Below are 13,003 nucleotides of genomic sequence, written 5' to 3' on the forward strand. Positions count from 1 at the left end.
GATTTCTAAACGTGCTATATAATTCATTCTTTGTAAGATTCCTTGCCTCAGGAAATTCCTGCTCTCAGGGAGGAGGAAGGAAATATTTCTCTGCAATTTTAAATGAAAAAGAAAACTGACAGCTGTTTGAAACTTTTCAGAGTTTAGGAGAGCTAGAAGTAGTCCTAGAGGGAGATGGAATAGTGAACAGAGTGCAGTTGAGATAGTTAAATATGCATGATAACATACAGTCTCTAAATAAAACAGAAGCCAACAAATTTAAGCTACAGGCTCAGGGTTTTTTTTTTTTTTTGCAGTTGTAATAAAAGACTTCTAAGGTAAAAGTATATATATCAATAAGATATGCTAATCTTGATTACATGGGAGCTAAGGTTGTACATTTGAGCCTGATTTAGGGAACCTGGATGTGTGTATTGTGGGTGGAGTTCTCACAAAGGGAGTTCCCTTTGAAACAGCAGCTTCTGCAGTCAGAGCAATAGCAGATGCTTGTCACGGTAACAAGCAAAGCTGGCCTTATCATTTTTGGGTGTGCTGTGAAACAGTTTATTGCTGCCTTGCCCCAATTTCTGACCATGAGTATCACATCAGTGTGCACAGGGCCTACAGACTGTGGGAGAGTTAGGGAATTATTGGCTATGCCTAACAATTAACTGACTCCTTTTGAATAAACTATGTAAGTATAAGTGAATGAGTGTGTGTGTGAGACAGAGAGACATACATACAGACAGACAGACCAACCTTCCTTTCATCAGTGGTATATGAGAGAATGCAGGTAAAACACAAATCTCCATCCATCAAGATAATTTAGATTTTTATAATTTGCTTTCTGTAGAAGCAGGGCATTATTTTGTACTGTAGGTGTAGAAAAATACTACTGTATCTCAGATATCACTCTGAGGTAACTATGGGTAAATGCTGCTGACCTTTTAATGGTGACCGTTGTATGAAAGGAAAACCTTTGGCAAATAAAGAAGTGATGAAATAAATAATAATGGTAGAATGTGAACTCCATTACTGAGGAAAATGGGAACTGGAGGCTGGAGAAGACTGGCACTGACTATTAAACTAGAATGAAAAGAAGGTACATTTCAAATGATGGAACTCTACTCCTCTTTTCTGAACCTCCTCTCCTGGCCTTAAACAACCTCTCAGCCTCTCCAAACTCATCATCAGAAGCAGGCTCCCCATAAACAAGGACACATCAACTTAAAGCAGCACCAGACTCTGCCAGAACATTAGGTGCAAAACCTGCAACCTATCTTCACTGCTACAATGATCAATAATACAACTCGCCATAATACAACTTTCAAAATCTTTGGGTCCTACCTATACCTATCAAAACATGTGGTGTACCTCATCCAGTGCACTAAATGTGCCAATAACAGCTATGTGGGTGAAACCAGACAAACACTACGCTCCCAAATGAACTTACACAGGAAAATGATAAAAGACAAAAACACCCTATCACCTATGGGTGAACACTTTTCACAAAGCAGTCATTCTCTATCTGACCTATCAGTCCTCATCCTCAAAGGAAACCTGCACAACACTTTCAAAAGACAAGCCTGGGAGCTTACTGGATTTATGGCTTATTACAACAATCTATAATTCACTAACAACCCCCGCAACCGAAGCTGCCTTCCCTCCCCCCTATGACTGCAGGGGTGTGAAGGGGCCACTTCACCTTGAGTGGTCCCTTGAAATATGTGTTTACTTATGCTAAACAATCTGTTCCACCTTGTATTAGCTGTGACACTCTGAGGCTTTGTCTACACTGGAAGTTCGCTGGCAAAACTTTTGTTGTTCAGGGGTGTTAAAAAACACCCCCCCCAAACGGCAAAAGTTTTACCCACGAAAAGTGCTGGTGTGAACCGCGCTTTGTCAGCAGGAGTGCTCTTCTGCCGACAAAGCTGCTGCCGTTCGTTGGGGGCGGAAGTTTTTTGTCGGTAGGAGAGCTCTCTCTCGCCGACAAACAGCAGCTACACTGCGTGCCTTTTAGTAGCATGGCTGTAGTGTAGACAAAGCCTGAGTACATTTCCTAGACCTGAAGAAGAGCTCTGTGTAAGCATGAAAACTTGTCTCTCTCACCAACAGAAGTTGGTTCAACAAAAGATATTACTTCACTCGCCTTGTCTTTCCAATATCCTGGGACCGACACAGATACAACAACACTGCATACAAGATCTCAGGGAAACTGTTTAAGGGAATGGACTCAATACAGAAGTCTCAGAGCACAATAAATAAGAAAGCGAAGCTTTCCCTGCAGTCTGCAAGCTATTGACACAAACTTGCACTGCCTCAGGTGATGATGACATGTTTGTTGCCATACCGAGTCTTAAGAAAATTCTTCAAAATAAGGATAACAGGAACTTGATAACAGGCTCTGTGTAGCGGATGAGATTGCAAGATATACTCTGAAAAATGATATCTGGGACATTTCCTACTGATGTGTCTTAGAGAACTTTTGTCCTGTGAAGAATATGTCTCTTTGCTTGTGTTAAAGGAGTTGTGGGAGGAGGGTGAAAAAGCCTAAATAAGTACAAGTGCTCTCAGGAAAGTGATGGTGGTCTGTGAGATCCCAGTCGTCAGGAGCGGTATCCTCAAAGGAAAGCATGAGGAGCTGTCAGCAGAGGGGTCTATTCAGGTCTTTTCTTTGGTTTAAATGAAAAGATATCAAAGATTTGCCAAAGTGCAGAAATAACTATGCTCCCTGGGGCTTTCTTTTTTTCATGTTATGTCCTGGCATAGCTAAAAGTGAACTTTTTCAGGCCAACTTTTATTTTTCATACTCTGGGTAAAACAATGATTGTCACTGAGCTAATGAAGCAAGAGCCTTTATCTATGGAGACGACTGCCTAGACACTACAGTGACTGGCACTCTGTAAATACTTAAGATGAATGGACAAGAAAAGGATACTGAAATTTCTGAACTTTGAGTTACAATATAAATACTAATTTATTTATTTTTGTGTTTAAACTAAGCATCTATCCTGGGTCCTAAGGACTTTTACAATGATAAAATATATGAACTAAACCCCGAGTCCTGAAAATGATAGCATGTGGGTGGACTGCTGCACCCGTATGCTCTCAGATGTAGGATTGGAGCTTAAAGTTAACTAAGTATAATACATTACAACAACACAAAGATCTACACACAATACCATACTGCTACTCACCCACCATGATACAGCCCCACTCATAACCCTACTTTCTAGCCATTAGCTCACTCCTTCCCAAATACTTGAGAAAAGACATGAATTTGGCAATATGCCACAAAAGTTAATAAAATCTGGACTCTGAAAGGTGAAGGAGCAAAGTGAGTCCCAAAGTGCAGAACCCCTCTTGAAAAATGCGCTACCAGCATTTCCATTTTCCTTAGTCCAAAGGGGCTCCAGAATCTCTCCTGGCTTAGGGTCAGATTGGGACCCTTGCTCCATGCCCGTGCCGACGAGTAAAGAAAGGTATAAGGCACCCCTTACATTCTTGTGCTTTCCGCCTGTATCATGTGTAGCAGTGCAGTGGGGACAGCAGCCACTGCTCCATCTCCTGTATAGATGGGGAATGGGCAGAAACTTGGTTTCATCTCCCCAGCACGACAACCAATGAAAATGAACTAGAAAAGCCAGGGAAGTAATCTTTCCTACGGCCTTGTGCAATCTCTTTCTCCCAGTCCCTCCTGGAACATGGTCCTCTGAGTATTACTACTGAGGGCATTCTGTGTGAAAAAATTAAAAATTCTGCACTCAATATTTTAAAATTCTGCAAGTTTTATTTGTCAATAAATAAATGTGGCTCCAGCATAGTAGTGGGGAGCACAGGCCACTGGCTGCATAAAGGTGGAAGATCACCCTGCAGCCCCCACTCTCCCAGGACATGGACTCAGCGGTGAGGCTGCACTTGACCTTGATCCAGAAACATCCTGGAGCCATGCCTGACTGCCTCTGCACCAGGTGCACCAGGTGTGGGCAGGTAGGCTGAACCAGGCAGGATCCACCTGTGGAGGGGCTCAGTGTGGGGGGATCCAGGTGTGGGGTGAGAGGACTCTGTGTGGGACAATCTGGGTGTAGGTAGCTCAGTGGGGGTTCTAGGTGTGGGGGGATCTGGATGCACAGAGGCTCATTGGGGGGTTCCAGGTGGAGGGGGAATGGGACTCTGCAGGGGCTTCCAGGTGAAGGTTGTTGGAGCTTATAAGAGGGGTCTGGTTGTGGGCGTCTCAGCAGGTGGGAGTGTCTCAGCAAGTGAGAGTGCTGGAGGAGTGGGGATTGGTGGGGTGAGGGTCTGGGTGCAGCTAGTTGGCGGTCAGTGGTGTGGGGGTCTGGATGTGGGGGCTCAGGGTGGTGCAGGGAGTGGTGCATCAGGGTGGGGGTTTGATTGCAGGGAGCTCAGTGTGGGGTGGTCTGGGTGGAGGGATGGGGTCCAGAGGCAGGAGGTCTGGGTGCAATGGGCTCCAGATGCAGGGGTTGAGGTTCAGTGGGGTGGGGTTCGGCTATGGAGGTCTAGGGAGGTTCTGGTGTAGTGGTGAGGCTTGGCAGGGGTGTCTGTGTATGGGAGGTCCAGGTGCACAGGGGTTGGGTGGATGGGGGAGCAGCTCCTCATACAGTGACCCCTCCCCCCACAGCTGAGGAGCAATGGGGGCAGGAAGCAGGAGAGGATGCTGAGCTTCCTGCAGCTGGGGGAGGTTTCTTTGGGTGGGTCTGACACAGTGCCAGCCATTCCTTGCAGGGGAAGAGGAAGTCCCATCCTCTCCTGCCTCCAGCCCAGCCAGGACTAGCAGCTGATCCTGGATCAGAGTAGGAGCCCCTGGCTGGGGTGTCCCCAGCCCCATGGTGCTCTACCTCTCCACCAGTTGCTCTGGGTGCCTGAAACATTGTACCTGCTCTGCTAGGCAGTGGTGTGTGACTCCTCTTGCAGCTTCCCTTTGCTTTCCTGTCAGAAAGTCATTTTTCTGTGGGGGAGGAAAGAAATCTGCAGGGGACATGAATTCTGCGCATTCACAGTGGCGCAGAATTCCCCCAGGGATAGAGTATGCACTGCCCCTGACTCAGGACTTGTAGTAAAGCTACAATTCAGCCCTGAGATGTAACAAGGGAGACTTGGAAGGAGCAAAGGGCGTGAACGAGGAGTAAAGGAAGTAAACTGACATAAAGGGAAATATAACACTATACCTTCTAGTGGCAGCCTTTCTACCTCCTGATTTGTCACTGGAGCTCATCATGTCAAGTTGCCTCAGAGGAGGCTAATACTTGCCCAGGCTGTACCCAGAAGATGTGACAGTCAGACCTAGTGGGCAATATATGTCTGGTCAAGGTCTTTCTGTAAATTGGCCTTGTATCCTATATGGTAGAAAGAGCAAGTTTGATGAACTGTGATTTTTTTAAACAGTATTCCTTGTCAGCGCTCAGACCTCTTCAGATTAATTTATGAGCCTACTGAGGAATATGTCAAATATATCGTTACGAGAGTCTTCTCTCTCCCACCTCCTCCCAATTCTAAATGTTTCTGGGTAGTGTGAAGCTCCTGATGAGAGTGTTAATGTAACCCATAAATCATTGTGATGGTAGTACAGGACCAGTGCATGCCCTCAGAGAGAAAGTTATAATTGCTGTCAAAATCTATTATTCTGAATCAAATTGAATACATAATATATGACTGACTGTAACTTGTTTCTGTGTTGAAAATAATTATTTATCACTATATTGCAGTAATGCCTGGAGGCCAGTAGCTAGGTTGCTGCTTGGGGCTCAGGAGACAAGTTCACATCCCTTCTCTGCCACAGACTTCTTGCGTGACCTTGGGCAAGTCACTTAGTCTCTTTGGCCCAGATCCTCAAAGGTATATAGGCATGTAATTCCCATTAATTTCAATGAGAGTTAGCTGACTGAGTATCTTTTACCTGGGTCTTGCAGCTGACCCCTTATTTGACTGAGGAGGTGCAAGCAGCCTATATGGTTCTAACAAGTGAGCAAGTGAGAGACTATGAGGTGGTAAAGATGGCCTTCCTGAATTGGGTGTGACTATCCACCAAAAACATAGACCAAAATTTTGAACTGTGAGCTGGGCTGGGGGAGTCTGGCCCTGGAATTTTGCCTAGAGACTGACCTACGGGGCCACCTGTTGGCTGAGGTTGGACACTCAAAATGTGGGGGAGATCATGGATGCTCTGATTCTTGAACAGTTTCTGTGGAGCCTCCCTGAGAACATCTGGTTATGGGTCAGGCGACATCAGCATATGCGAGGGAAGCTGATGGAAGAATTCAAAGGGCTGGACATCACCAGGAAAAAGGGTCAACCATTTAGGGGGTTGGACCATGGAAGGAAAGAGGGGAACTTACTATGGGAAAAGGCCCAGAGGGGAAAAAAAAAAGGAAGAAACTGTGAGGGGGTTTGGGCCATTTCCTGCTACCAGCGTCGGTGTCAGGCACAACAACAAAAAAAAGAGACTGCACATCAATGGAATGTGGTTTAGTCAAGTTCTGGGGTTGGGCTGGGACTCTCAGGAAGGGAAAGAAAAAAACCCTGTTAACCTTGCCTGTAGTGGTGGGGAGGAGGAGTCTAAGAGGATGGGTGGACATGGCGTCAGGCTGTTCACGAGTCAAGCAGGAGCTGGTGAATCCTCACAGGGTGATTCGAGGAGGGAGGTTAAAACATGAATGTATATATAGGGATAAGAAGTGCTGCCTTATGGCAGAGGTACTGTGGGGGTTCAAGGTAGGTTTGGCTGGACACAGCTTGGGATATTAGATGGGGGTACCACCCTGTCATGTTGGGCACAGATTGGAGCCCATTCCCATTTGGGACGCAGTATGGTACCTGGGGGCCCAAGCGGGAGAAAATGAAAATGAAGCCCAGGCAGGAGGAAATAAAACTTGAGGAGGAGGAAATAGTGAAATTGGAGGGAGAAAGTTTGGTAAACACTGGACCTAGGACAACAAGCCACGAGGCAGGGGAAGAAAAGGGACAATCCCCAGGAGGCAGAGTGGGAGGAGAAGGAAAATAAGAAAATAGGGACACAAATACCATGAGCCTGGTAGCTGGGGTTGAGAGGTCATTGGTACGGTGCCAAAACTGAAATCCCTGCAAGCTTCATGGAAACTTTTGAAGACACCATAATAGAGGTTCAACTTAAATGTATACAGTACCCCCAAATTAAAAAACATAGAAAGAGGACAAAAAAAAAGTGCCACTGTGGCTTAACCAAAAAGTAAAAGAAGCAGTGAGAGGCAAGAAAGCATCCTTTAAAAAGTGGAAGCTCAACTCTATTGAGGAAAATAGAAAGGAGCATAAACTCTGGCAAATGAAGTGTAACAATATAATTAGGAAGGCCAAAAAAGAATTTGAAGAACAGTTAGCCAAACACTCAAAAAGTAAAAGTAATTTTTTTTAGGTACATCAGAAGCAGGAAGCCTGCTAAACAACCAGTGTGGCCACTGGATGATTGAGATGGTAAAGGAGCACTCAAGAACAATAAGGCCATTGTGTAACCTATCATTTAAATCAGCTTCTGTAGCAGATGACTGAAGGATAGCCAATGTGAAACCAATTTTTAAAAAGGGCTCCAGATGTGATTCTAGCAATTATAGGCTGGTAAGTCTGACTTCAGTACTGGGCAAACTGGTTGAAACTATTGTAAAGAACAGAATTGTCAGACACATAGATGAACATGATTTGTTGGGGAAGAGTCAACATGGTTTTTGTAAAGGGAAATCATGCCTCACCAATCTACTAGAATTCTTTAAGGGGGGTCAACAAGCATGTGGACAAGGGGGATCCAGTGGATATCGTGTACTTAGATTTTCAGAAAGGCTTTGACAAGGTCCCAAAGTCTCTTAAGCACAGTAAGCTGTCATGAGATAAGGGGGAAGGTCCTCTCATGCATCAGTAACTGGTTAAAAGATAGGAAACAAAGGGTAGGAATAAATGGTCAGTTTTCAGAATGGAGAGACATAAACAGTGGTGTCCCCCAGGGGTCTGTACTGGGACCAGTCCTATTCAATATATTCAGAAATGATCTGCAAAAAGGGTAAACAGTGGGGTGGCAAAATTTGCAGGTAATACAAAACTACTCAAGAAAGTGAAGTCCAAAGCAGACTGTGAAGAGTGACAAAGGGATCTCACAAAACTTGGTGACTGGGCAACAAAAAGGCAGATGAAATTCAATGTTGATAAATGCAAAATAATGCACATTGGAAAACATAATCCCAACTATACATATAAAATGATGGGGTCTAAATTAGCTGTTACCACTCAAGAAAGAAATCTTGGAGTCATTGTGGATAGTTTTCTGAAATCATCCACTCAATATGCAGCGGCAGTCAAAAAAGCGAACAGAATGTTGGGCATCATTAAGAAAGGGATAGATAATAAGACAGAAAATATCATATTACTCTATATAAATCCATGGTACGCCCACATCTTGAATACTGTGTGCAGATATATTGGAATTGGAAAAGGTTCAGAAAAGGGCAACAAAAATGATTAAGGGTATGGAATGGCTGCCTTATGAGGAGAGATTACTAAGACTGGGACTTTTCATTTTGGAAAAGAGACGACTAAGGGGAGATATGATTGAGGTCTATAAAATCATGACTGGTGTGGAGAAAACAAATAAGAATGTATTATTACTCCTTTTCAAAACAAGAACTAGGGGTCACCCAATGAAATGAATAGGCAGCAGGTTTAAAACAAACAAAAGGAAGTATTTTTTCACACAACGCACAGTCAACCTGTGGAACTCCTTGCCAGAGGATGTTGTGAAGGCCAAGACTGTAACAGGGTTCAAAAAAGAGCTTGATAAGTTCATGGAGGATAGGTCCATCAATAGCTATTAGCCAGGAGGGGCAGGGATAGTGTCCCTAGACTCTGTTTGCCAGAAGCTGGGAATGGGTGACAGGGGATGGAACACTGGATAATGACCTGCTTTGTTCATTCCCCTCTGGGGCACCTGGCATTGGCCACTGTCAGAGGACAGGATACTGGGCTGGACGGACCTTTGGTCTGCCCCAGCAGGGCCATTCCCATGTTCTTATGGAGCTTGCCTCCCTCCCTCCAGAACACCCGGAGGAAAAGCCCAGGCACAGCTTTGGGGGTTGGGTGAGACAGGGACCCCGAGCAGCCAGGCAGAGGAGGGGAGACCACAGGCCCCCAGACAAAGTAAAGGGACTGAGCGTAGGGAGTCTAGTCCCACCCCGGTGCCCCTGGTGCAAGGACCTGTGGGCAGAAATAAAATTGTGGGGGAAACCTCTACGCACCAAATGTGATTTCTGTGGGTGAAGAATAGGCAGAGCCCTCAAAGGGGCCCCAGATGACTGCCCTGGAAGCAAAGAGAGACTCAGGGCACAATAATACGCCTGGCCAGGGAGGAAAGGCTCTGGCGCACCAAGGGGGACTCCACCCCCTGCATGCTAAGGTAAGGGTTGTGCAGCAGGGTTTCCACTCAGGAGTAGGAGGCGTATGCCAGAGTGCTGGGAATCAACGGCTGAGCCAGCACTCCGAGTACTTCAACATCAATCAACACCCCCCAGTGGGGTGGACCTGATGGGGGCCTAATTAGCAGATTTGAGTGGGCTGGGGAATACTAAAGAGCTAATTAGCCCCTTAATGCAGAAGGTAGAAGAAGGCAGGAAGTGCTGGGAGACAGAGACTGTCTAGCGGAGCCAGAACCAAGAGGGATCGCTGGGTGGAGATCTCTTTCCTGTCCTCTCCGAAGCAGAGGAGAAACGGTTCCTATAAATGCTGTGGTGTATGGATCAGTGATGTGATGGGAAGAGCAATGTAAATAAACCACATGGTGTGTTGAACAATTGAAGGTCTCCGAATAGTCTGTGTAGATAGAGCAGGAGACAGGGGTGGGAACCTCGCCCTGTCACAAGCCCAATCGTGCAAGGCACTGTACAATATAAGAAATAACAGTGCCTACCCCAAACAGCTATGGCCTTGGTTCTGCAGGGTGTAATGTGCAGACACAGAAGCCAGCCCACATGCAACATGATGCAGCATTGCGGTCCATGTTTGTATTAGCATGAGAAAAAGCAATACAGGGTATGTTAACAATGTCAGGGATGATAGTAGTAGTGTAATTACCATATGTAATATGAATAGGAATAATAATATGTGTAATTAATGCTAGATCATGGAGAAGTAAAGACAGCAAAAAAAAAAAAAAAAGGGAAAGGTCTCACTCTGGACACAATCCTATTCTTGTTGAATTCAATGAGAGGTTTCTGTTGACCTCAGTGAATGGGAGTAGAAGTAGACACTATAGAAGGTTCATTTCCAGACTTGAGACATAATCTGTCAGGCCCTTCTGTGAAATTTGATCATGTAAAATAGAAAAAAAAAAGACATCTTACTGAACTGAGCTCATCTTGGAAGCAGTTTGATTCAAACCATTCTGATACCATGCTGCGTGTTTATTATGAGAAGCGAAACACACGGTTTTGTGCCACATAAGATTATTTATGATCTTCCTCCAGGGCAAATAATTTTCATCAGGCCTAGGCCTAGATGTGTTCTGCCATTAGCCAATCTTAGGCTTCAGTGCTGCTTGCCAGCAGGAGCACCAATGCTGTTTTCATGCCTGACTGGGAAACATTTGTAGCTTTTACTGAACAGTCATGGAGGTTATTGATTTCTCTGCAGTGCTATCAGGAACATTTGTTGGGAGGTGTGCGGGTTGTCTGGAAAGGTTCAAGAAAATCGCTTGTAAACAGAACGAAACTAATTAAATCTTCAGATAGGAAAAGGACTTAAATGACGTAAGATGGTGCTAAATTACATAGCTAACAAATAGTTGTCTTGAAAATTGAAGTACAAATTAGTTTATCTAATTTTTCCCTCCCAAAGCTAAGCAGTTACATTAATATGATTTCCATTTCATGATAATATTTCATAGCTCATCAGGAGCTTACTGAGATGTATTAGCTACAGCTGGAAATGATAGCGATTCAAAGCCTTACTTTCCCAAGTAAGTTAATGAGGACTTTTCTAAGAAAAGGACATTTAAAATAATCCCACTTCCTTTTACGGGTACATTCATATCACCTGCGTGCTTAGATACAACTGAGTCCCTATGTCTGGGAAACAGGGAACAGGCAACACTTTGTATTTCAGACGAATGTGGGGATACACAGCTTGGCGAGTCTGATCCTGCAGACCTTCTGTATGTATAACTTGCCTTGGAATTGTGTGAATTTTTTTAGAAGATTTCATGAAAAACTGTTGAATTTTTAGATTTTTTAATTCTTTGAGAATTTTTTCACAACATTTTTAATCAGAATTTTTATTGAAAATGTCATTGAAACCACAATTAAAACGGCTATAGACATTTTTTGTTTAGCAAAAACAGCCTTCAACAAGCAAATAATACTGCTAACCATTTCACTAATTTTTAAATAAACAATTACATGAAAGGTGTTTCAAAAGCAAGTGTGTCCATTTTTGAAATATGCAAAAGAAAAAACTTCAAAATGTCATCTTTTTTGCTAATTAAAAAATAAGTTTGTCCAGTGCTGCACATTGGCTACCGTATTACTTGTAGCTACCGGAAAATATAGAGCCATATGACCCCAAAAGTAACTGTCAAATCAGTTCTGTTTACCAGGGCATCCTGATTAGAATATCTTGGTTTGGAGACAAGAGCTTGTTAGTCCATCTTTATAATTTTCCCTGATCCTCTACAGGTCCCTCAGTCCAGGTCCCAAATAACAATATTTCATAGTGGCCTAAGGTTGTGAACGGTTCTGTGACAACCCTGGAGTGGTGGCATGGTGCAGGGGTCAAGGGGAAGAAAGTGGTGCATGTGTGAAGACCCTTTTCTTCCCTCTTCCCAGGCATGGATACGTGTTGCAACTGTGGCTCTTCTTTTTCATACCAGTGCTGTCTGTGCCCCTCTTCTCCCTGAACACTGTCTACCTCGCTCCTGAACTCCGTGCTGCACTGAGGGGGGCACTTGGCGAGAAGGAGGATCACCGAGAGGATAAGGACAGGAAAAAGCAATTAGCAGCAATTTTTCAGCAGCCATTAGTGTCATCTTTAGCACCCAGAGAGCAAAACTTATAGAAAGGGGGAGGGGAAAAAAGCTTGCTCTCTGCGTCTTTCCCCCCTCTACTATCCAGGAATTGAGGAAAGGTCAGTGACAGCTTTTCTACTCCCAAGCTCCAGTTGGAAACTTGGAAAAGCAGAGACACCGCTTGTTTCTCTTCTCCCATGGACAGGCAGGAGGGTGGGGGTGGGGTGTGTGTGGGAGTTAGGAAGCCCAGCAGTACAGCATTTTCTCTCCACACCTCCACCAAACTTTGGTGACAGACACAGAGACTAGCCAAGAACTACATAGCAGTACATATTGATAGAATTACTGTGAGAGTGAGTCAGCTGCTGCTACAAACTCCTATCTCCACCATAGAATCCAGTGACAGTGGGTAAGCTCAATAAGTAACATTGTTGCATTTATATTGTCATCACTAGGCTTCAGAGTTACTTCTACCCTGAAACAAATGGGTGCAGCTCACAAACCATTACGTACCTGGGGGAGTCAGGCAGACTTGTGCAGCCTGTGCCATGGCTCCTCTGTTCAATTTTTAGTGAGCTAGCTAGAGTATAATTAGCACATGTAGGTCTACACAAGCATGCATTCACACCCTCAGCTGTAATGTAGACATACCCCTCAAGCTATTATTTCAGGCCATCTGTCTGCGGGGTCGTATTTGGAAGCCTATTTTTGCAACCTGGACAATTTTACCCTTTTCAATGAGAATTTAAATTTAGCAGAAACTGGCAGGATAGTTGTTAAATTATGGGGTAGCTTAATCTCCTCCAGATCCCAGAACATATTGCCGCTCTCCATTTTGGGATCAGTTGAAGGTTAATAGTGAGAGTTGTATTGCATAGGCAGATGAGCAAACCAAACATCTTTCTACTTTCAAATGTCTTTAATGCTGGTAAAAATGCAGGTCTGACAATGGGCTGTCCTGCAAAGGTGGGAGATATTAGCGTTGCTTTTTGAGGG

The sequence above is a fragment of the Natator depressus genome, chromosome 1 (genome assembly GCF_965152275.1).
Source record: "Natator depressus isolate rNatDep1 chromosome 1, rNatDep2.hap1, whole genome shotgun sequence".
In the NCBI taxonomy this organism is placed as follows: Eukaryota; Metazoa; Chordata; order Testudines; family Cheloniidae; genus Natator; species Natator depressus.